Here is a 22,662-nt window from a genome sequence, read left to right as displayed (position 1 = left end):
TGAATACTAGGGAATAAACACATATCCCATATAAACAAGTACAGTGGGTACGGAAAGTATTCAGACCCCTTTACATTTTTCACTCTTTGAAGGCTGGGCCATAAAATACAAGCAATTTTTACCGTTTACCTTTTGTGCCTCCCTTATTTCCTCATAGATTGTAAACTTGCAAGCAGGACCCTCACTCCTCTTGGTATTTGTTGAATTATGACTCTGATGTTTTTATTGTCTGTACAAGTCCCCTCCAAATTGCAAAATACTGTGGAATATGTTGGTGCTATAGACATAAAATTATCTTGATGAAATCAGGACCATAGCCAATGGCTACACTGACCAGAAGCTTCGATTCCCTGTACTGCCTGTTCCTCCAGCATGCCACAGGCTATTTCCCAGGAGACTAAGGCTGCGATGTATGGAGAACTAGAGTTAGGAGAGTATTAGCTTTTTATTATGGGACATTGGGGTTGGGGGTTATGATGTGGCTTCATACATTGTAACATAGAGAAGAAAAAGCTGTAGACCAAAAAACAGGGGATCACCAAAATAATACTGAATACGTTTTTATTGGATACAAAACACAAACACACACACAGTATAAAAACAATTAAAAGTCACAACACATGGTCACTTTTGACAAAAAATTGGTAGAAGCGTTTCAAAGTCGACTTAAGACGACCATTGATCAATATGAGAAAGAAGTCTTGGAAGGTAAAAAACGCAAATTTAAACGTGATCAATCTGACTTCAGAAATGGTAAAGCCTATAAATGGGTACATAAGGGTAATAGGAAACGGTTTGCCACAGATAATAACAACATGAGAGATAATCCATCAGTGGGGGACTCTCTATCGAGTGATTTTTTATCCTCGGATCAGAGCGACATAGAGGGCGCCACAGGAGGGGGAGACGTGGCAGGAGAACCCCAAAAAAAGAACCAGGGGTTACAGACAACTGTCACCCAAGTATCGAAGAGTGACCAGGCAGAATCGGAAACATTGACTGACCAGGCGGGTCCATCTGCTCCCGATATGGATAAACAATCACAAGAGGAGGGTAAGCTTCAAGTCATCAATCTGTCAGAATATGAACTGTCCCCTATTGAAATGTCAGTTTTGAAACGGGGCCTTTCGTTCTGTCCTATGAATGCATTAGACAAATTTACTTTTGTCAAAGATCTTTATTTGTTTTGTAGGCAGTTGACCTTTAAGCTAATGTATCATCAGCCCTCTGTTATTGATGTTTTACCCTTTGAGGAGCGACAGACACTCAGGGACCTTATCACACTACTGGAGGAGAATGAGAATCCGACATCTAGAAGACGCTTTCTTGGGAGACTACCGTCCCAGGCTACACCTAGCCTCTCTCTGTTTCCAGTGGTTCAAATCTTCTTTGATGCGGTATGTAGAGATGTTCTGGGGCTTAAGAATCAGCCTAATTGGCAAAATAACATCAATAGAACAGAGAAGAATGCCATCTTGAATCTGAAGGGTAACAAGGAACTGGTTATAAGGGAAGCTGATAAAGGGGGGAATATTGTGATATGGCCGGTCGATCTCTATGCTATGGAATCCCAACGACATCTGCATAACCCCCTTTTTTACCAGAGACTTCCCTCAGACCCCACGGCAGTCTTTAATTCTAAATTGGAGAAACTTGTTCTTGCAGCCCTGTCATATAACGTCATTGATAAAAAAGAAAAGGAGTTCTTGATTACCAAGCACCCTAAGGTCCCCACCTTCTACATGTTGCCGAAGGTGCACAAGTCGCTACATAAACCTCCAGGTAGTCCAATTGTGTCAGGCATTGGGGGTATGTTTGAAAAACCTTGCACCTATGTTGACTTCTTTCTGCAACCCATGGTAAACACTCTGACGTCTTATGTCAAGGATACGTCACATCTATTAGTTATGCTTGAGGATCTTGTACTCCCACCTGATACTTCTATCATTACTCTAGATGTGGAGTCCTTGTACACGAGTATCCGGCATGATCTGGCGATCCAAGCGGTGTCCTCTTTCCTGAATCAACGGACCACTGGTGACCGTCAGCATGACTCATTCCTTGTGGACCTCCTTCACTTTGTTTTGGATAAGAACTACTTCGTATTCGACCGGGTTTTCTACAGGCAGGTGTCTGGCACCGCCATGGGGGCAAGATGTGCGCCCTCTTATGCAAATCTTTTTTTAGGGTGGTGGGAGGTCACTCACGTGTATGGTCTACCTGATTTTCAAAAACACGTTTTCAAGTGGTGCCGTTATATCGATGACGTGCTTCTATTTTGGACAGGGCCCCTTGACATCTGTAAGAACTTCATTGATGGCTTGAATAATAACAATTTGAATATTCGCCTTACAGCTAACTTCTCTGGCTCCAGTGCTGATTTTCTGGATTTAAATGTGACGATTGAGGACACACATGTGAAGACTACACTATTCCGAAAACCGACATCTACGAACAATATCCTTCACTATTCTAGCTTCCACCCAGAACATCTCAGGAAGGGCATCCCGAAGGGGCAATTTTACCGTCTAAAACGGAACTGTTCAACCTAACAGGACTTCCTGGTGCAAGCTAGAGACTTGACTGGCCGTTTCAAAAGTAGAGGGTACCCCAAAAAGGTAATCTCATCAGCTTTTACATCGGCTAGGGACGCAGATCGGGCACTACTTTTGAACCCCCAGACACGGGAAACCTTGAGACCACTAGGGGTTATAACAACTTACAACAATCAGTGGCGTGCTCTTAGGGGTATCCTATCAAGGTATTGGGGGATTTTGACAAATGAGTCTAAACTGACACCCAATATAGCTACCAAACCTACCTTGATAGCCAGGAAAGCTCAGTCATTGAAAGACTCGCTCTGTCGCAGCCATTTTCAGAGACCCGCTCTGTCGCAGCCATTTTCAGAGACCCACCCAAAGGCTGGATAGGGGCACGAGTTTGAAGGGGACTTTTGCTTGTGGAAGGTGTAGCATTTGCCACCTGACTGTGGGCACTCAGGAAATATCATTACCAACTGTAACCTGACCGATCTCTTCCAACACTTTTTTTAATTGCAAATCCAAGAATTTGATCTATGGCTTAGTTTGTGGTTGCCCTAAGATTTATGTAGGCCAAACAAGCCAGGAACTTAGACGCAGGGTACAACAACACCTGTCCAATATTAAGTTGGCCAGGGGTGATCTGGCGAAGGGTAAAAATCTAACACCAGTGGCAGCTCATTTCTTACGGGTCCATAACGGGTCCAGTGGGAGCCTGAGGGTTTTGGGCTTGGAATCCATACAGTCCAACATCGGGGTGGTGATATCACCCTTGAACTACTAAGACAAGAATCCAAGTGGATTTTTAACCTTCAGAGTCTCTCACCCAAGGGACTCAACGAAGATTTGCTCTTCACGGGCTTCTATAAACAAATCTGATGCACTTGAATCATTGACTGGAGGTTTTATTAGCTGTCTCTTCTTGGTTTCCACAGATTCCAGCTTTATTATGGGACCTTCTTGCCCGCTCTTTGATGTGACTGACATGATGTTCTATCTATTCGACACAATTCAGAACATTACAACATGAAGGTCTTCCACACTGAACTTCCATGATTGGTCTTCTGCATCAGCTATTTTGGACTCTCTTTTGGATAAAGTGGACACCCCCATTTTATCGTCAACTTCAATATATAGTTACTTTGCTTTGGTCTCCGACAACAGTCTTCTTGGACCGCCTTATCGAAAAAGTGGACATTTTCATTGTGACTTTGAATATGTAGCTGTTGATCAAGGGTACCATTATTGGTGGATTTTTGAATTATCCATGGCACATAACCACCATCTTTTCCTTATTTATCTTTGTTGTTTGGGATACCCGTGGAGATTATGGTGACTGAGGAGTCTGATTGAATCTTAGTCATATATTTATTATTCGTAAGCATTCCTTGGGGCTTTTTACCCCTATATCGAAGGCTGATGATATACCTTTGGGGGTGGCTGACTGTATCAGGGGTTTCTACTCTGCATCCTTTTGGACATGGCTATATGCAACTTTGCTTGTGTGTCTCTACCGTATCTATTGTTTTTGCCCGACTAGGATAATAATATTTACAGGTGGCATTTTACGGTCAATATAGGGAATCTACAATGTTATGCTATTATTTTTCTCTGAGTCGATTATTTGGGCCGGTCGTCATTTTGTTTTGCCTAGCGACGCTTTGTTAGCATTATTCTATCTTTCCCTTGGGGACCCGTGGAGATTGGATGTCCTGGGCTCCGATTGGATCTCATGGCATCCTGTCAGAGTAATAGACCCCCGTAGAGTGTCCCGTTCAGGAACTACAAGTGTCTATTGACCCTGTAAGCCAGCATGTATTACAGCACTGCTATTTGCACTCCACTTGTGCTGGTCGAGGTGTTTCTTAATATGCACCTCCTGGAGGTGTTGGGTCTGCTCTCAATTTGGGCTAGCCCTTTATTGGGTATTACTATATGCGCCGATTCAAAATTCCACTGAGAAAGATTCTTCAAATTGGCAACTTTTAATAAATAGATAATATCGATCGACTTGTATATGGCTCTTTAATATATGCCGTCCTGTCATATGATTTTTGGGTGTTGTTTCTTATGTGAGGCACTTAGGTAGATGGTTGTTTTATAGCTACGACTGGATTAGCGTGCACGGACGCAGCACCACCTTGACCTCATTTGATCATCTAAACCATGATTTGTCATTCTTTTCAGTCTCAGCTCTTCTTTTAGGGACTGATTTTGTGCTGTGAACCAGTTTCTTAATCAATTATTACGAGCCTTTCTCTGTCTTTATACATCATGATCAGTTACGCTTTCAACCTTTGGGTTGCTAATAACTACATCCTGGACATCATTGTGACTATTTGTCATTAGGTGATGGATCTGCCATAAATGAGTATAGCATGCTCATTGTGTACTGGTGACAAGATGTGTTGTGGTCATCACTGTGACTCACACTATCTGCTGTAGGTGTGCAATGGCCAGAATATTCAGGGCAGAAGAGGCTCGGAAGTGAGTTTCATGCCCAGTTCTAGTGCGTTTTTGCACAGGCTATAACTCTTTATTGAATTTAACATGCGCAGCGCTATGTATATCGGACCCGGAAACTTTTTCCGTAGACTCAGTTCTGTTTCTTGGCAATACGGCGTCTATTATACATAAGGTTTAGCACGGATAGCAGAGGCGGGGTGCAATGATTTGTTGCATGGTAACCCTTATACTGTACTATTCGTGCCGCCGTACTATCATCGCGCCACTGTTTCTGTCGATTCCACCTTCTCATATATTAGTAGAGATGGAATCTTGATCCTGCGGTCACAGCACAGTCTTTGAGCATTTTTACACCGTCATAATTATGAAGGGCTCCGTAGTTTGTGTCCCCAGATAATATTGTGTACATATGCCTCAAGATGATATGTGTAATATGGTTACCAGTGGCACGGTGCAAGGACGTAGTGTATGACAACCTTCATACTGTACCTATCTTGTTTGTTCATTGGCCATAGTTATCGCGCCACTGAGTTAGTGACTTTACTTCTTTTACACTAGTAGAGACTGAATTTAAGTCTGGCAGTCACAGCACTGTCCTTGAGCGGCTTTACTCTCGCATGATTTGTGATGGTTTCCAATGCGCAGCTCCAGTATTTGACAGTTTGAGCATGCGCCATACTTTGCCATCAGAGCGTTTTGTATCTCCTTGGCTACAGACGGCTCCTTCTGCGCAGCCGCAGCCTCTGAAGCATTGATCATGCGCAGTGCGCTGCATTCAGTTACCAGGAAGTACTAGTATTTGTGTGGCGGCTTCACCTCGAGCACGCCATCCCTCAGCGTCCCGGAAGTTCTTTGCAGGCTTGCCTGAAACCAAAGGTAATCGCTGCAGCTGTTGCTCATGATATCTTACTTATTTCTGTATATAAGGATACAAAGCTGAGTACACTTTCAGCCCCTGACGAAGCCACCTTGCGGTGGCGACACGCGTCGGGCATCTCCACGGATTCCTCTACCTTTGGCTCTGTGCACTCTAGATGATGCTTGTGGTCTGTATTCGCTGCTGAGTATATTGGTTTTTGTTGACATCTTTACTGCACTAGTCTATTTGTTATTTAACTTCTTGTGCATTACTTCATCAGCTGGTGGGGATATCCCCCCCCTGCCAGGTATACCCCCTAAAGCACAAACTCTCCTTTATGTATTTTTCAGTGTCACTACCTTTTCATGGCACTGAGTAGTTATTTGAACAGTTGTTCTAGGTTGTGCATTTCATAGGGGCACTGGTGTAATACGATGCATATTCTTGCCATACGGGGACTGCACCCACATGGTCACTGATTAATTTAGTTTGGTCTATGTCCAGCTACATTTGTTGTACTATCAGGTTACATGTTGACAGTTAATAGTGGACAGCCACTAATTTAGGGCATGTGCACGGACCCAGGGAGGGGTAGCTCTAAGCTTTATTATAAGCTACTTTGGATTTTCCATCCGTCATGTTGTTGTGACTTTTAATTGTTTTTATACTGTGTGTGTGTTTATGTTTTGTATCCAATAAAAACTTATTCAGTATTATTTTGGTGATCCCCTGTTTTTTGGTCTACAGCTTTTTCTTCTCTATGGTTCTATGTGCATGTGCAGACCAAGGGTGTATCCCTATTTATTTATTGTGGTGCCCTCTCATATAAAATTCTTGGCTTCATACATCGTATGGCAGAATATACTGTGTAGCCATTATACTGTGAATGTGGGGCATTATACTCAGAGGTGTATCTAGGTTTTCTGGCACCCGGGGCAAGAATTCAGTTTGGCGCCAACCCCCACCCAGCACATATTCAATTTGCACACTTAGTCACGCGCCGACGAGTTGCACTTCCTAATTCTCCCAACGTTCAGTGAAAAACTGAGAGAAGCAGGAAGAACACCTCATTGTGACGTGACAGTAAGTATGAAAATCACATATGAGTGAAGTGCCCATGGGATGACTGCTGGAACCTTAAAGCATAGCTGAATCCTGACAAGATATTACACGTTAGGATTGGCTACAGGTCTTCATTTTGTAATTTAAGGGCTCATCCAGGTTTGAGATGAAAGTCTGCAGTCATTCTATGTGACTGTAGGCTTCTGAATTCTCACAGTCCAAGCACTGCACACTTTTAGGATTTTCCCTTGCCGGTGGCAATAGTGGAAGGTCATAACAGCACAAGTATGTGATTTGTATATGAGTCGCCTCGCCAGGGCCTTGGGGTACTCGGTACCGGGTCATGCGTTCACAGGGGGATGTCACGGTGGCGACCTGGTCCGTGGCCCAGGGCGCCCATGTAAAAGGGAAAGGTCTTTAAAGGGAATGAAGTTTATGTTCGTGACACCACCTGTGATATTCGGTCAGTGGGGACTGGCGCTGCTTTAAGGGGTCCTCTGGAGTGATGTTATGGCAGCTAGATGGTATAACTTCCCACAGGTGAAGTATATCCCCAGGGCTACCAATGTGTAGATGGTGAATGGCGCAGTAAAGAATGAGGACACAGGTTTGCAGTCTCTTTAGCTTGTTTACTGAAGTCTTCAGGCAGCCACAGTCCAGGGTACCAGATCACAGGACAGACAGGGTCCGGCCGGCTTGGAGGCAAGTTAGGAGTCCCCTTATCCAGGTGGAAATCAAAACCTTCCTCTAGCGCCGTGGTGTTGCAGTCCCTTACGGCCTAAGGCTTTAGATAAGGTCCTCACAGATGTTCTCTCTCTCTATCCCCCATATAGGATAGGACATAACCCATATGACTGGTGACTTGAGTCTGTTTATAGGGACTCTAGCATGCCCCAGGCTCTAAAGGTGTCACCGTGTCTCCTGGGTATTAAGGCGGACAGGTAACGTGAAATTCAGCTGTCCTGCTGGTCTCTGATGTAAGTCGTAGAGTTCCTTACACCCTCGGTGTTCCGGCTACCGGTCTCTGCGCCTCAGAAGGAGGCAGCCTGCTAGTGGCTAGTCTCCCCCTGGTATCCTCTCCTGTGCTTTGCTCTCCTGCACGCTCTCTGCAATCAATTCGGCTTTCTGTATATCTCTTTCCAGGAACTGCTGCACTGCATCTACACAGCTCCGTAAACCCTCTTCTGCCGCAGACTGATCCAGTCTGTTTCCTGGCAAGAACTGTTCTGAACGATGTTCTTTCCTTCTCAGGTTCCTCTTTCTGCCAGGAGCTGCAGACCTCTACGTCTGCTCAGCTATTCTCCTATCATACCAGCTCCGCCTCAGCTGATGTTCCAGGACAAGCTCCCTTCTGGCGAGTGGCGTAACTACAAAGTTATGGGCCCTGATGCGAACTTTCAAATGGGCCCCCCTGCCAAAATATTTTCCACCCAAATCCACATCCTGCCCATGATCCTGCCCCATCTACCTCCACATTCTGCCCCATCTGTCTCCACATTCTGCCCCATCTGTCTCCACATTCTGCCCCATCTGAATACATTCTGGCCCAGCTGAATACACATTCTGCCCCATCTGTCTCCACATTCTCCCCCATCTGAATCCACATTCTGCCCCATCTGTTTCCACATTCTGCCCCATCTGACTCCACATTCTGCCCCATCTGACTCCACATTCTGCCCCATCTGTCTCCAAATTCTGCCCCATTTGACTCCACATTCTGCCCCATCTGACTCTACATTCTGCCCCACCTGAATCCACATTCTGTCCCATCTGAATCCACATTCTGCCCCATCTGTCTCCACATTCTGCCCCATCTGTCTCCAAATTCTGCCCCATCTGAATCCACATTCTGCCCCATCTGAATCCACATTCTGCCCCATCTGACTCCACATTCTGCCCCATCTGACTCCACATTCTGCCCCATCTGTCTCCACATTCTGCCCCATCTGACTCCACATTCTGCCCCATCTGACTCCACATTCTGTCCCATCTGAATCCACATTCTGCCCCATCTGAATCCACATTCTGCCCCATCTGTCTCCACATTCTGCCCCATCTGTCTCCACATTCTGCCCCATCTGTCTCCACATTCTGCCCCATCTGACTCCACATTCTGCCCCATCTGAATACACATTCTGCCCCATCTGACTCCACATTCTGCCCCATCTGTCTCCACATTCTGCCCACATTCTGCCCCATCTGTCTCCACATTCTGCCCCATCTGTCTCCACATTCTGCCCCATCTGCCTCCACATTCTGCCCCATCTGTCTCCACATTCTGCCCCATCTGTCTCCACATTCTGCCCCATCTGACTCCACATTCTGCCCCATCTGTCTCCACATTCTGCCCCATCTGACTCCACATTCTGCCCCATCTGTCTCCACATTCTGCTCCATCTGACTCCACATTCTGCCCCATCTGTCCAAATTCTGCCCCATCTGAATCCACATTCTGCCCCATCTGTCTCCACATTCTGCCCCATCTGTCTCCACATTCTACCTCATCTGACTCCACATTCTGCCCCATCTGTCTCCAAATTCTGCCCCATCTGACTCCACATTCTGCCCCATCTGAATACACATTCTGCCCCATCTGAATACACATTCTGCCCCGTCTGTCTCCACATTCTGCCCCATCTGTCTCCACATTCTGCCCCATCTGACTCCACATTCTGCCCCATCTGTCTCCAAATTCTGTCCCATTTGACTCCACATTCTGCCCCATCTGAATCCACATTCTGCTCCATCTGACTCCACATTCTGCCCCACCTGCATCCACATTCTGCCCCATATGACTCCACATTCTGCCCCATCTGTCTCCAAATTCTGCCCCATTTGACTCCACATTCTGCCCAATCTGAACACACATTCTGCCCCATCTGAATACACATCTCACTGGAACAGCAGGAACCGGAAATCTGCTGCTGACTGATACCAGAGAACACGAGCTGCACACAACCAGGACTGAGCTGAAGGACCTGTGGTGACGTCATCGTCATGTGATCAGGAGGCGGAGCTGATAAATGGTAAAGGACCTATGATAATGATGACGTCACCACAGGTCCTTCAGCTCTTCCTTTCTAACAGTTCAGGTGTCTGCTGCTGAGTTGATGTGTGCGCCCGGCAGGTCAGGTGGAGGGCAGGTCTGTCTTTTGCAGCGCGGGAGGAATCACCTGCACGGCAACAGTTTTGAACTTTTTGCTGATGTCGGCATGCATCTGACCTGCCGGGCCCCTGACTCCCTCAGGCCCGGTCGCAGTGGCGACTGCTGCGACCGTGGTAGTTACACCCCTGCTTCTGGCAATGTCTCTCTCTAGCACATCTTTCTGCTTCCTTCCCCTATGTCTCTATGACAGGAACTGTTCTGTCGTTTCCCTCCAAAACTACAATATATATGGGGAGTCACCTAGTAAATAGGATCAAAAGCTCCCCCTTGTGGCCTGGAGTGTGAACATGTTGTACGCATTGTGGTTACCTGATAAAAGATATCCTTCATCGCTTCCAAACGTAATATCACTTTCCCTATGAGGAAAGCAATACTACTGTGATGACCAGGACCCTGGGTCGCCACATATACTACTGGCTGTCACAGTCAGTTGCAGCCACTGATGCGGCCCAGCCCGTAGATGCCCCCAAGCCGATGAACCTCAATAGGCGCGAGGCGCACGTCCCATGTGGATGCAATATGGACCCTTTATACCACAGAGGGGAACCCGTGCCTACCCGAACTAGGGGAGGGCAGAGACCAGGGTTCTGTGGCAGCTGAGCATGTGGGCAAAGAAAGAGACACGTAGGACTTGCTTACACCGCACAACTTCAGGTATAGAGAAAGTAAAGTTTACTAAAGTAAAGTCACACAGTACATAAACCAAACATGACTATGTAAGGCTCCCGATTCCCCACCTCCAGAAGGGTACCACCCAGTGGACCCCAACGCACCAACAGATCACCGAGGCACACATAGGCGGGACATCAGGACACAGGCAGGACATCAGGGTAAACAAGGTCATCAGGACGCAGGCAAGACGTCAGGGTACAGACAGGACATCAGGACGTCATGAAGAACATCAGAACACAGGCAGAGCATCAGGACATCTGGACCCAGGGTCACCAGCAGACATCAGACAGGAGTCGTTCGGTTCCGGATATCCGACACGACCTACAGGCACCACCACAGTCATCAGGCTCCAAGCAGCTGTCATCAGGTTCCAGACTGTGGTCATCAGGCTCCTGGCATCGGACCTCAGAAGGAACTCAAGCGTGATGGTGCAAGCACCGCCGTGCTGGACATGGGCCAGACGGGGTTAATACCGCATGGTAGTCAGAGCACAGAGTAGTAGATGCTCAGCAGAAACACTGCTTACAATAGATTCAAAGTCATTGGATTTAAGGCTCCAGATGTAGAGGGATTCCAGGACCATAATCACAGCAGACACAGATCAGACAGGTTCAGGTACAGGATCAAGGATTCGGACCTAGATATACCGCCTCCAGGACAGGACAAAACAAGAATCAATTCAAGGACTTTGGTACCAAAACATTGACAGGAGAGGTGCAGGAACACAAAGACACATAGCAAAGTTCAGGAGCTTTGTGAGTAGCTCAGGACCCCATAGGGTAGGGGAACTTTATATAGGAGCTGCCCCTCAGCAATTGGCTGGGGACAGCATTTCAAGTACACACACTAACCCTGATAAAAAAAGGTGAGGTGTGGCCGCGCATGCCCTTAGCACAAACAGAAACCATTACAGCACAATCAGTGCAGGAATTGAGGCTCAGGGCACCTGGCTGTGACTGCACACCCTGACACACGTGGAAAGTCATGCACCAGCTGCAAATGACCTCGCAACCAGCGGACAGCTTCCACAGCGGCACAACCAGGGATGGCACAAGCGGTTAGTCATGCAGCAGAGCAAAGACCTATCCACCCATGTATGGCTACGCAGCAAAGCAGGGAACTGAGAAGGCTCCATACAGGTAACAGCCAACAGTATCCCAGCTAAATTAGGGGTAAACGAGCAAAGGGTTAAAGCAAAGACATGCATTGTCACGCCGAAAACCAGATACAGACAGAACGGCGTGACATTAGCCACATTCCGACTAGACCTGCCCGACCTCATTCAATTCATTTTCATTGAGTGAGGCCACACATGTCTACACCTGAAAATCCTGACAGCGTGCAGTGTGTACTGAGAGAATTCAGAAGTCTGAAGTCACATAGTATGACTGCAGGCATATCACAAACTTGGACAACCCCTTTAATGTTCCTAACATAAATAACAATAAGTTAGTATCACAAAAAAGCACATTTACATCCAGGTACCTGATAGATGATGTTGTCTCTGGAGTCAGCTCTTTCTTTTCATCTTCATCTTGTCCAGATGCCATGAATGATGACTCTTCTCATCCACAGCCAGAGCTCGTTTCTGCAGACTTCCATCTTCTCCGGTCTTCTGCAGCACATCCCAACACAATGTGCTTAAAGATAGCAGTGTTATTATAATGCTCCTGAATAAAAATATCTGCCCTAAGCTGAGCCCCTAACTAAATAATTGCTGCTGACTATATTCCCAGCAGCACATATTATGACTCTCACTGTCCCTCTTATGGTACATGCCCTCCACACAGTCCTCTCTCTTTTCCATACTGCACACTGTCTTCTCATACTGTGTCCTTGCTATAGAGCCCAGTCTCTCTACTGTGCCTCTTCATTACACTCCTCCTACTTGGTATACTGTCTCCTCCTGGCTGTTACCCTCACACTACTCAGTTTCTATTATGTGCCCACTCACACTTTCTGTCTCCACACATTTCTTGTAGCCTTCTCATGTACGTCCCCCTTGCTAACTATACTGTCTCCTCACTTATTTACCCCTTTGCTCTCCATATTTTCTCCTCACACATTCTACCCACTCCCCATACTGTGTCTGCACACATCCCAATATCCTCGTTCCCTATAGTTCATCCTCACACATCCCATCACCCTCGCTCCCATTACTGTGTCAGCACACATTATTCCCTTCGCTACTCACTGTGTCCACCCCCATCTCCCTACTCAAACCCCACAGAATATATCCACTCCCCTTCCAAAAGAATAAATCCATTCCCCTCCCACACAGAAAATAAATCCATCCCCCTCCACACAGAATAAATGCACCCTGCCCAACACACACTAAATGAATTCCCGCAACCCCCCCCCCACATACACAATGAATAAATTCCCAGCCCCACACACACTGAATAAATCCCCCACACACCCTGAATACACACACACTGACTAAATCCCCCCCCACATACTGAATAAATCCCCCACACTCACACACACATTGAATAAATCCGACCACCACATACACACAATGAATAATTCCCTGAATCTCCCTTCCACACAAGGGCTGCCATCAGGGCATCTGCTCACCGGGCCCGGCAGGGTAAACCGGTGTTATGAAAGATAATTCAGAACCACAATGGACATGGAGGTCAGCGCACATACAGTGACCTGACAATAACCCAAAAAACAAGAACGAGCTCTGAGACGTGGGAACTCTGTTGACCGCAATCCCTGATCCTAACCAACAACACTAGAGGCAGCCATGGATTGCGCCTAACGCTGCCTATGCAACTCGGCACGGCCTGAGAAACTAGCTAGCCTGAAGATAGAAAATAAGCCTACCTTGCCTCAGAGAGATACCCCAAAGGAAAAGGCAGCCCCCACATATAATGACTGTGAGTAAAGATGAAAAGACAAACGTAGAGATGAAATAGATTTAGCAAAGTGAGGCCCAACTTTCTGAACAGAGCGAGGATAGGAAAGGTAACTTTGCGGTCAACACAAAACCCTTCAAAAACCACGCAAGGGGGGCAAAAAGACCCTCCGTACCGAACTAACGGCACGGAGGTACACCCTCTGCGTCTCAGAGCTTCCAGCAAGCAGAAAAAACAAATTGACAAGCTGGACAGAAAAAAACAGCAAACAAATAGCAAAGAGGAACTTAGCTATGCAGAGCAGCAAGCCACAGGAACGATCCAGGAGGAAAACGGGTCCAACACTAGAACATTGACTGGAGGCCAGGATCAAAGCACTAGGTGGAGTTAAATAGGGAAGCACCTAACGACCTCACCACATCACCTGAGGAAGGAAACTCAGAAGCCGCAGTACCACTTTCCTCCACCAACGGAAGCTCACAGAGAGAACCAGCCGAAGTACCACTTGTGACCACAGGAGGGAGCACTGCCACAGAATTCACAACAGTACCCCCCCTTGAGGAGGGGTCACCGAACCCTCACCAGAGCTCCCCGGACGACCAGGATGAGCCATATGAAAGGCACGAACAAGATCGGGAGCATGGACATCAGAGGCAAAGACCCAGGAATTATCTTCCTGAGCATAACCCTTCCACTTAACCAGATACTGGAGTTTCCGTCTTGAAACACGAGAATCCAAAATCTTCTCCACAATATACTCCAACTCCCCCTCCACCAAAACCAGGGCAGGAGGATCAACAGATGGAACCATATGTGCCACGTATCTCCGCAACAATGACCTATGGAATACGTTATGGATGGAAAATGAATCTGGAAGGGTCAGACGAAAAGACACAGGATTAAGAACCTCAGAAATCCTATACGAACCAATAAAACGAGGTTTAAACTTAGGAGAGGAAACCTTCATAGGAATATGACGAGAAGATAACCAAACCAAGTCCCCAACCCGAAGTCGGGGACCCACACAGCGTCTGCGATTAGCTAAACGTTGAGCCTTCTCCTGGGACAAAGTCAAATTGTCCACTACATGAGTCCAAATCTGCTGCAACCTGTCCACCACAGTATCCACACCAGGACAGTCCAAAGACTCAACCTGCCCTGAAGAGAAACGAGGATGGAACCCAGAGTTGCAGAAAAACGGTGAAACTAAGGTAGCCGAGCTGGCCCGATTATTAAGGGCGAACTCAGCCAAAGGCAAAAAGGACACCCAGTCATCCTGATCAGCAGAAACAAAGCATCTCAGATATGTTTCCAAGGTCTGATTGGTTCGTTCGGTCTGGCCATTAGTCTGAGGATGGAAAGCCGAGGAAAAAGACAAGTCAATGCCCATCCTACCACAAAAGGCTCGCCAAAACCTCGAAACAAACTGGGAACCTCTGTCAGAAACGATATTCTCTGGAATGCCATGTAAACGAACCACATGCTGGAAAAACAATGGCACCAAATCAGAGGAGGAAGGCAATTTAGACAAAGGTACCAAATGGACCATCTTAGAAAAGCGATCACAGACCACCCAAATGACTGACATCTTTTGAGAGACGGGAAGATCTGAAATAAAATTCATAGAGATATGTGTCCAAGGCCTCTTCGGGACCGGCAAGGGCAAAAGCAACCCACTGGCACGAGAACAGCAGGGCTTAGCCCGAGCACAAATCCCACAGGACTGCACAAAAGTACGCACATCCCGCGACAGAGATGGCCACCAGAAGGATCTAGCCACTAACTCTCTGGTACCAAAGATTCCAGGATGACCAGCCAACACCGAACAATGAACCTCAGAGATAACTTTATTCGTCCACCTATCAGGGACAAACAGTTTCTCCGCTGGGCAACGATCAGGTTTATTAGCCTGAGATTTTTGCAGCACCCGCCGCAAATCAGGGGAGATGGCAGACACAATTACTCCCTCTTTGAGGATACCCGCCGGCTCAGATACACCCGGAGAGTCGGGCACAAAACTCCTAGACAGAGCATCCGCCTTCACATTTTTAGAGCCCGGAAGGTATGAAATCACAAAGTCAAAACGGGCAAAAAACAATGACCAACGAGCTTGTCTAGGGTTCAACCGCTTGGCGGACTCGAGATAAGTCAAGTTCTTATGATCAGTCAAGACCACCACGCGATGCTTAGCTCCTTCAAGCCAATGACGCCATTCCTCGAATGCCCACTTCATGGCCAGCAACTCTCGATTACCCACATCATAATTACGCTCAGCAGGCGAAAACTTCCTGGAAAAGAAGGCGCATGGTTTCATCACCGAGCAATCAGAACTTCTCTGCGACAAAACAGCCCCTGCTCCAATCTCAGAAGCATCAACCTCGACCTGGAACGGAAGCGAAACATCTGGTTGACACAACACAGGGGCAGAAGAAAAACGACGCTTCAACTCTTGAAAAGCTTCCACCGCAGCAGAAGACCAATTGACCAAATCAGCACCCTTCTTGGTCAAATCGGTCAATGGTTTAGCAATACTAGAAAAATTGCAGATGAAGCGACGATAAAAATTAGCAAAGCCCAGGAACTTTTGCAGACTTTTCAGAGATGTCGGCTGAGTCCAATTATGGATGGCTTGGACCTTAACAGGATCCATCTCGATAGTAGAAGGGGAAAAGATGAACCCCAAAAATGAAACCTTCTGAACACCAAAGAGACACTTTGATCCCTTCACAAACAAAGAATTAGCACGCAGGACCTGAAACACCGTTCTGACCTGCTTCACATGAGACTCCCAATCATCCGAGAAGATCAAAATGTCATCTAAGTACACAATCAGGAATTTATCCAGGTACTCTCGGAAGATGTCATGCATAAAGGACTGAAACACTGATGGAGCATTGGCTAGTCCGAATGGCATTACTAGATACTCAAAATGGCCCTCGGGCGTATTAAATGCAGTTTTCCACTCATCGCCTCGCTTAATACGCACAAGATTATACGCACCACGAAGATCTATCTTAGTGAACCAGCTAGCCCCCTTAATGCGAGCAAACAAATCAGATAACAATGGCAAGGGGTACTGAAATTTAACCGTGATCTTATTTAAAAGGCGGTAATCTATACAAGGTCTCAGTGAACCATCCTTCTTGGCTACAAAAAAGAACCCTGCTCCCAAAGGCGACGATGACGGGCGAATATGCCCCTTCTCCAAAGACTCCTTCACATAACTCCGCATAGCGGCGTGCTCTGGCACAGATAAATTAAACAGTCGACCTTTAGGGAATTTACTACCAGGAATCAAATCGATAGCACAATCACAATCCCTATGCGGAGGTAGGGCATCGGACTTGGGCTCATCAAATACATCCCGGTAATCAGACAAGAACTCAGGAACCTCAGAAGGGGTGGATGACGAAATAGTCAGAAATGGGACATCACCATGTACCCCCTGACAACCGCAGCTGGACACAGACATGGATTTCCAATCTAAAACTGGATTATGGACTTGTAGCCATGGCAACCCCAACACGACCACATCATGCAGATTATGCAACACCAGAAAGCGAATGACCTCCTGATGTGCAGGAGCCATGCACATGGTCAGCTGGGTCCAGTACTGAGGCTTATTCTTGGCCAAAGGCGTAGCATCAATTCCTCTCAATGGAATAGGACACTGCAAGGGCTCCAAGAAAAACCCACATCGCCTAGCATACTCCAAGTCCATTAAATTCAGGGCAGCGCCTGAATCCACAAATGCCATGACAGAATACGATGACAAAGAGCAGATCAAGGTAACAGACAGAAGAAATTTTGACTGTACCATACCAATGGTGGCAGACCTAGCGAACCGCTTAGTGCGCTTAGGACAATCAGAGATAACATGAGTGGAATCACCACAGTAGAAACACAGCCCATTCAGATGTCTGTGTTCTTGCCGTTCAACTCTGGTCAAAGTCCTATCGCACTGCATAGGCTCAGGTTTAAGCTCAGGTAATACCGCCAAATGGTGCACAGATTTACGCTCACGCAAGCGTCGACCGATCTGAATGGCCAAAGACATAGACTCATTCAGACCAGCAGGCATAGGAAATCCCACCATAACATCCTTAAGGGCTTCAGAGAGACCTTTTCTGAAAATAGCTGCGAGCGCACCTTCATTCCACTGAGTGAGTACGGACCACTTTCTAAATTTCTGACAATATACCTCTATTTCATCCTGACCCTGACACAGAGCCAGCAAATTCTTCTCTGCCTGATCCACAGAATTAGGCTCATCGTACAGCAATCCGAGCGCCAGGAAAAATGCATCGATATTACTTAATGCAGGATCCCCTGGCGCAAGGGAAAATGCCCAGTCCTGAGGATCGCCACGCAAAAAAGAAATAACGATCCTAACTTGTTGAACTGGGTCACCAGAGGAGCGAGGTTTCAAAGCCAGAAATAGTTTACAATTATTTTTGAAAACTCAGAAATTTAGTTCTATCTCCAAAAAACAAATCAGGAATAGGGATTCTCGGTTCTAACATAGAATTCTGAACCACAAAGTCTTGAATACTTTGTACTCTTGCCGTGAGCTGATCCACACATGAAGACAGACCTTTAATGTCCATTGCTACACCTGTGTCCTGAACCACCCAAATGTCTAGGGGAAAAAAAAGGCAAAACACAGTGCAAAGAAAAAAAAATGGTCTCAGAACTTCTTTTTTCCCTCTATTGAGAATCATTAGTACACGGCCTTCAGTACTGTTATGAAAGATAATTCAGAACCACAATGGACATAGAGGTCAGCGCACATACAGTGACCTGACAATAACCCAAAAAACAAGAACGAGCTCTGAGACGTGGGAACTCTGTTGACCGCAATCCCTGATCCTAACCAACAACACTAGAGGCAGCCGTGGATTGCGCCTAACGCTGCCTATGCAACTCGGCACGGCCTGAGAAACTAGCTAGCCTGAAGATAGAAAATAAGCCTACCTTGCCTCAGAGAGATACCCCAAAGGAAAAGGCAGCCCCCACATATAATGACTGTGAGTAAAGATGAAAAGACAAACGTAGAGATTAAATAGATTTAGCAAAGTGAGGCCCAACTTTCTGAACAGAGTGAGGATAGGAAAGGTAACTTTGCGGTCAACACAAAACCCTTCAAAAACCACGCAAAGGGGGCAAAAAGACCCTCCGTACCGAACTAACGGCACGGAGGTACACCCTCTGCGTCCCAGAGCTTCCAGCAAGCAGAAAAAACAAATTGACAAGCTGGACAGAAAAAAACAGCAAACAAATAGCAAAGAGGAACTTAGCTATGCAGAGCAGCAAGCCACAGGAACGATCCAGGAGGAAAACGGGTCCAACACTAGAACATTGACTGAAGGCCAGGATCAAAGCACTAGGTGGAGTTAAATAGGGAAGCACCTAACGACCTCACCACATCACCTGAGGAAGGAAACTCAGAAGCCGCAGTACCATTTTCCTCCACCAATGGAAGCTCACAGAGAGAAAAAACTGGAGCAGAATGCTGGAGCACTGGGGGCAGAATGCTGGACACACTGGGGGCAGAATGCTGGAGACACTGGGGGCAGAATGCTGGAGACACTGAGGCAGAATGTTGGACACACTGGGGGCAGAATGCTGGACACACTGGGGGCAGAATGCCGGAGCACTGGGGGCAAAATTCAGGACACACTGAGGCAGAATGCTGGACACACTGGGGGCAGAATGCTGGACACACTGAGGCAGAATGCTGTACACACTGGGGGCAGAATGCTGGACACACTGGGGGCAGGACTGGAGACAGGTGGGGCAAGAATGGAGATACAAGGCATGATTGGAGACACGGGGCAGAATGAAAGACATGGGGGCAGGATTGGATCATGGGGCAGGATGGATACGATGGAGACAGATGGGTCAGGATGGGGAGATCATATGGGGCAGGATGGATACTCATGAGGGCAGGATGGGAAAACATATGGCTGACGCCAGGAATGAGACATGCGGGGGCCAGGATAGGGAATATTATTACCATAGGGGCTAATTAAGGGATATTACTGCAGTCATGTATTTATTTTATTTTTTGAGGATACTGTTTTAAATGGGGGGGGCAGTCCTGTTACTGTGTAGAGTGACATTATGTCGCCTTTTTTCTTCATGTGGTGTAATGTAGAAGTTGGGAAAAATTAAGTAATGTGTTCTGCAAGCGGAGCTCGAGATAACTGTGTTATTTCCTGCAGAGAAAAGTCCTGGCTGGAAGAAGTGATGGCGGTCTGTGCTGGATGAAAGATGAAGGACTTCACCTAGAGACATCACTGGTGAGTCAGTGTGTTACCTATACACTGTATACAATATACAGAGCTCCTGTGTATAATGTCACCAGTGTTCACTGTATTACCTATACATTATATACAGAGCTCCTGTGTATAATACCACCGGTGATCACTGTATTGCCTGTACACAGACAGTGCATACTAAGTACAGATCTCCTGTGTATAATGGCACTTATGGTGATAGTGTTGTATTTTTTTTTTATTACTGATCAGTAATGTAGTATTCAGTCACTATGTGGTGGTAATATGTGGTCTGGACATGGTGTTGCGGTATTTGTCCCTTGTATTATTATTATTATTATTATTATTTATTATTATTATAGCGCCATTTATTCCATGGCGCTTTACATGTGAGGAGGGGTATAAATAATAAACAAGTACAATAATCTTGAACAATACAAGTCACAACTGGTACAGGAGGAGAGAGGACCCTGCCCGCGAGGGCTCACAATCTACAAGGGATGGGTGAGGATACAGTAGGTAGGGTAGAGCTGGCCGTGCAGCGGTTTGGTCGATCGGTGGTTACTGCAGGTTGTAGGCTTGTCGGAAGAGGTGGGTCTTCAGGTTCTTTTTGAAGGTTTCGATGGTAGGCGAAAGTCTGATATGTTGTGGTAGAGAATTCCAGAGTACGGGGGATGCACGAGAGAAATCTTGTATGCGATTGTGGGAAGAGGAGATAATAGGGGAGTAGAGAAGGAGATCTTGTGAGGATCGGAGGTTGCGTGCAGGAGAGTATGTGCTATTTGGTCACTTTGTGGTGGTAATATGTGGTCTGGTCATGGTGCGGTGGTATTTGTTCCCTGTATTTGATATTATTCGATCACTGTGGTGGTAATATGTGGTCTGGACATAGTGTAGCAGTATTTGTGTAACGCCCACAGGGTGGGACAAGGTATAGTGGACTCACTAGACCACTGATGGTGCAGTGGCGGCTGTATACCCGATACTCAAAAGACAGGAGAGTGGATCTCATAAACCAAAAGCTATTTATTAACAAAGTAAAAACAAAAAGGAAAACTGAGTCCGAGGAAAAGAACCTCTGGATCATAACACTGTACCACGTAGTGGAGCACCGGGCTAGGTGTACCCCTATACAGGGATTCTCCCGTCACAACACCAGGTGGCCTGAATGCCACGAAACCAGGACCAGAGGACGACCCGTACTGACAATCTAGCAACACAGTAGAATACTTGGGCCTGCTGGTGGAGAGAATCCCAGGAGCTCCATGAAGTCCAGAAAGGTTGATCCCACCGGTAGCTGGGTCAGGAGGGTTCCGTGAGAATAGGCAAGACAACTTGGAGTGGGAACCGGAGAGACCAGAGGAGTCCAGGATGGGAATCGCCAGAAGAGGACTCTGTGAAAATAGAGGTATCATTAAGGTGCAGAGCACAGCAGAGTGTGGCCTGAAGCTGGGGCAACTATCCAGAGAATAAACACATTGCCCAGGCACCTCCCATAAGGGGAGGGTGCTTTTTATGCACAGAGCATCATGACACAGACAGCCCTAATAGCGAACAGGTGTCCTGCTGTTTTAAGTATGTGCAGGAAGTGGGGCGCGGCTCCTAAGAGCATTTCCAGGATACCTACCAAGAGGATGCAGGTTCTTAGCAGAGAAAGGAGCCGCTGAACGACTGGAGCCATGGACAGGGTGAGCAAAGCTGTGTAATAGGCGCCGGCCTCCCTGCGCAGCGGAGACTGGACCTGCGGCTGAGGGCATGACAGTACCCCCCCCCTTATGCCCCCCCTTCTTCAAACCTGCCAGGAACCTTCTAAGAAGAACCGGGGCATTAATGTTCTCCACAGGCTCCCAGGATCTCTCTTCAGGACCGTATCCTTTCCAGTCAACCAGAAAGAGTGACCTGCCCCCTCTTTTCTTCATGGCCAGGATGTCCTTCACTTCATAGACGTCCTCGGAACTGACAGGAGAAGGAAAATTACCTGGATCCTCGGTGAAGCGACTAAGAACAACTGGTTTCAGCAGGGATACATGGAAGGAGGTATGGATCCGTAAGGAGACAGGCAATTTCAAACGATAGCACACATCGTTGATCCGGTGGAGTACTTCAAAGGGACCGATGAAACGAGGAGCCAGCTTATAAGAAGGTACTTTAAGACGGATGTGCCTGGAAGATAGCCATACCTTATCTCCGGGTTGGAAAGATGGAGCATCCAGACGTCTCATATCCGCATGTTCCCTGGTTCGAACAGATGCCTGCTCCAGTGAGGTCCTCATCTCAGTCCAGACTTTTGTGAAGACTTGGCCAGGGACTCAGCTGCAGGATTGCTGGAAGCAAGAGGCAATGGAGTCGGAATCTTAGGATGCTGTCCATAAACAATGAAAAATGGGGAGTGAGAGGAGGACTCACCGACATGATTATTGTAGGAAAACTCAGCCCATGGCAGCAGGTCAGCCCAGTCGCTGTGGTGACCATTCACAAAGTGTCGCAGATAGTTGGTAAGGACTTGATTCCCTCTCTTCACTTGGCCATTAGATTGTGGGTGATAGGCCGAGGAGAAGTCCAGGGTGACTGTTATGACCTGGTGGTTAAGAGGCCACACTGATATGACCTGGTGGCTAAAACGCAACATGGAACGAGCTCTGAGAAGGTGGTATCTCTTCTGACCGCAGTCCCTAATCCTAACAACACAACTAGAAATAGCCGTGGGATGTTCCTGACACTCCCTAGACACCTCGTCACAGCCTCAGATATAGCT

The sequence above is a fragment of the Ranitomeya imitator genome, chromosome 1 (assembly GCF_032444005.1).
Source record: "Ranitomeya imitator isolate aRanImi1 chromosome 1, aRanImi1.pri, whole genome shotgun sequence".
Lineage (NCBI taxonomy): Eukaryota > Metazoa > Chordata > Amphibia > Anura > Dendrobatidae > Ranitomeya > Ranitomeya imitator.
This window is presented reverse-complemented; position numbering follows the sequence as displayed.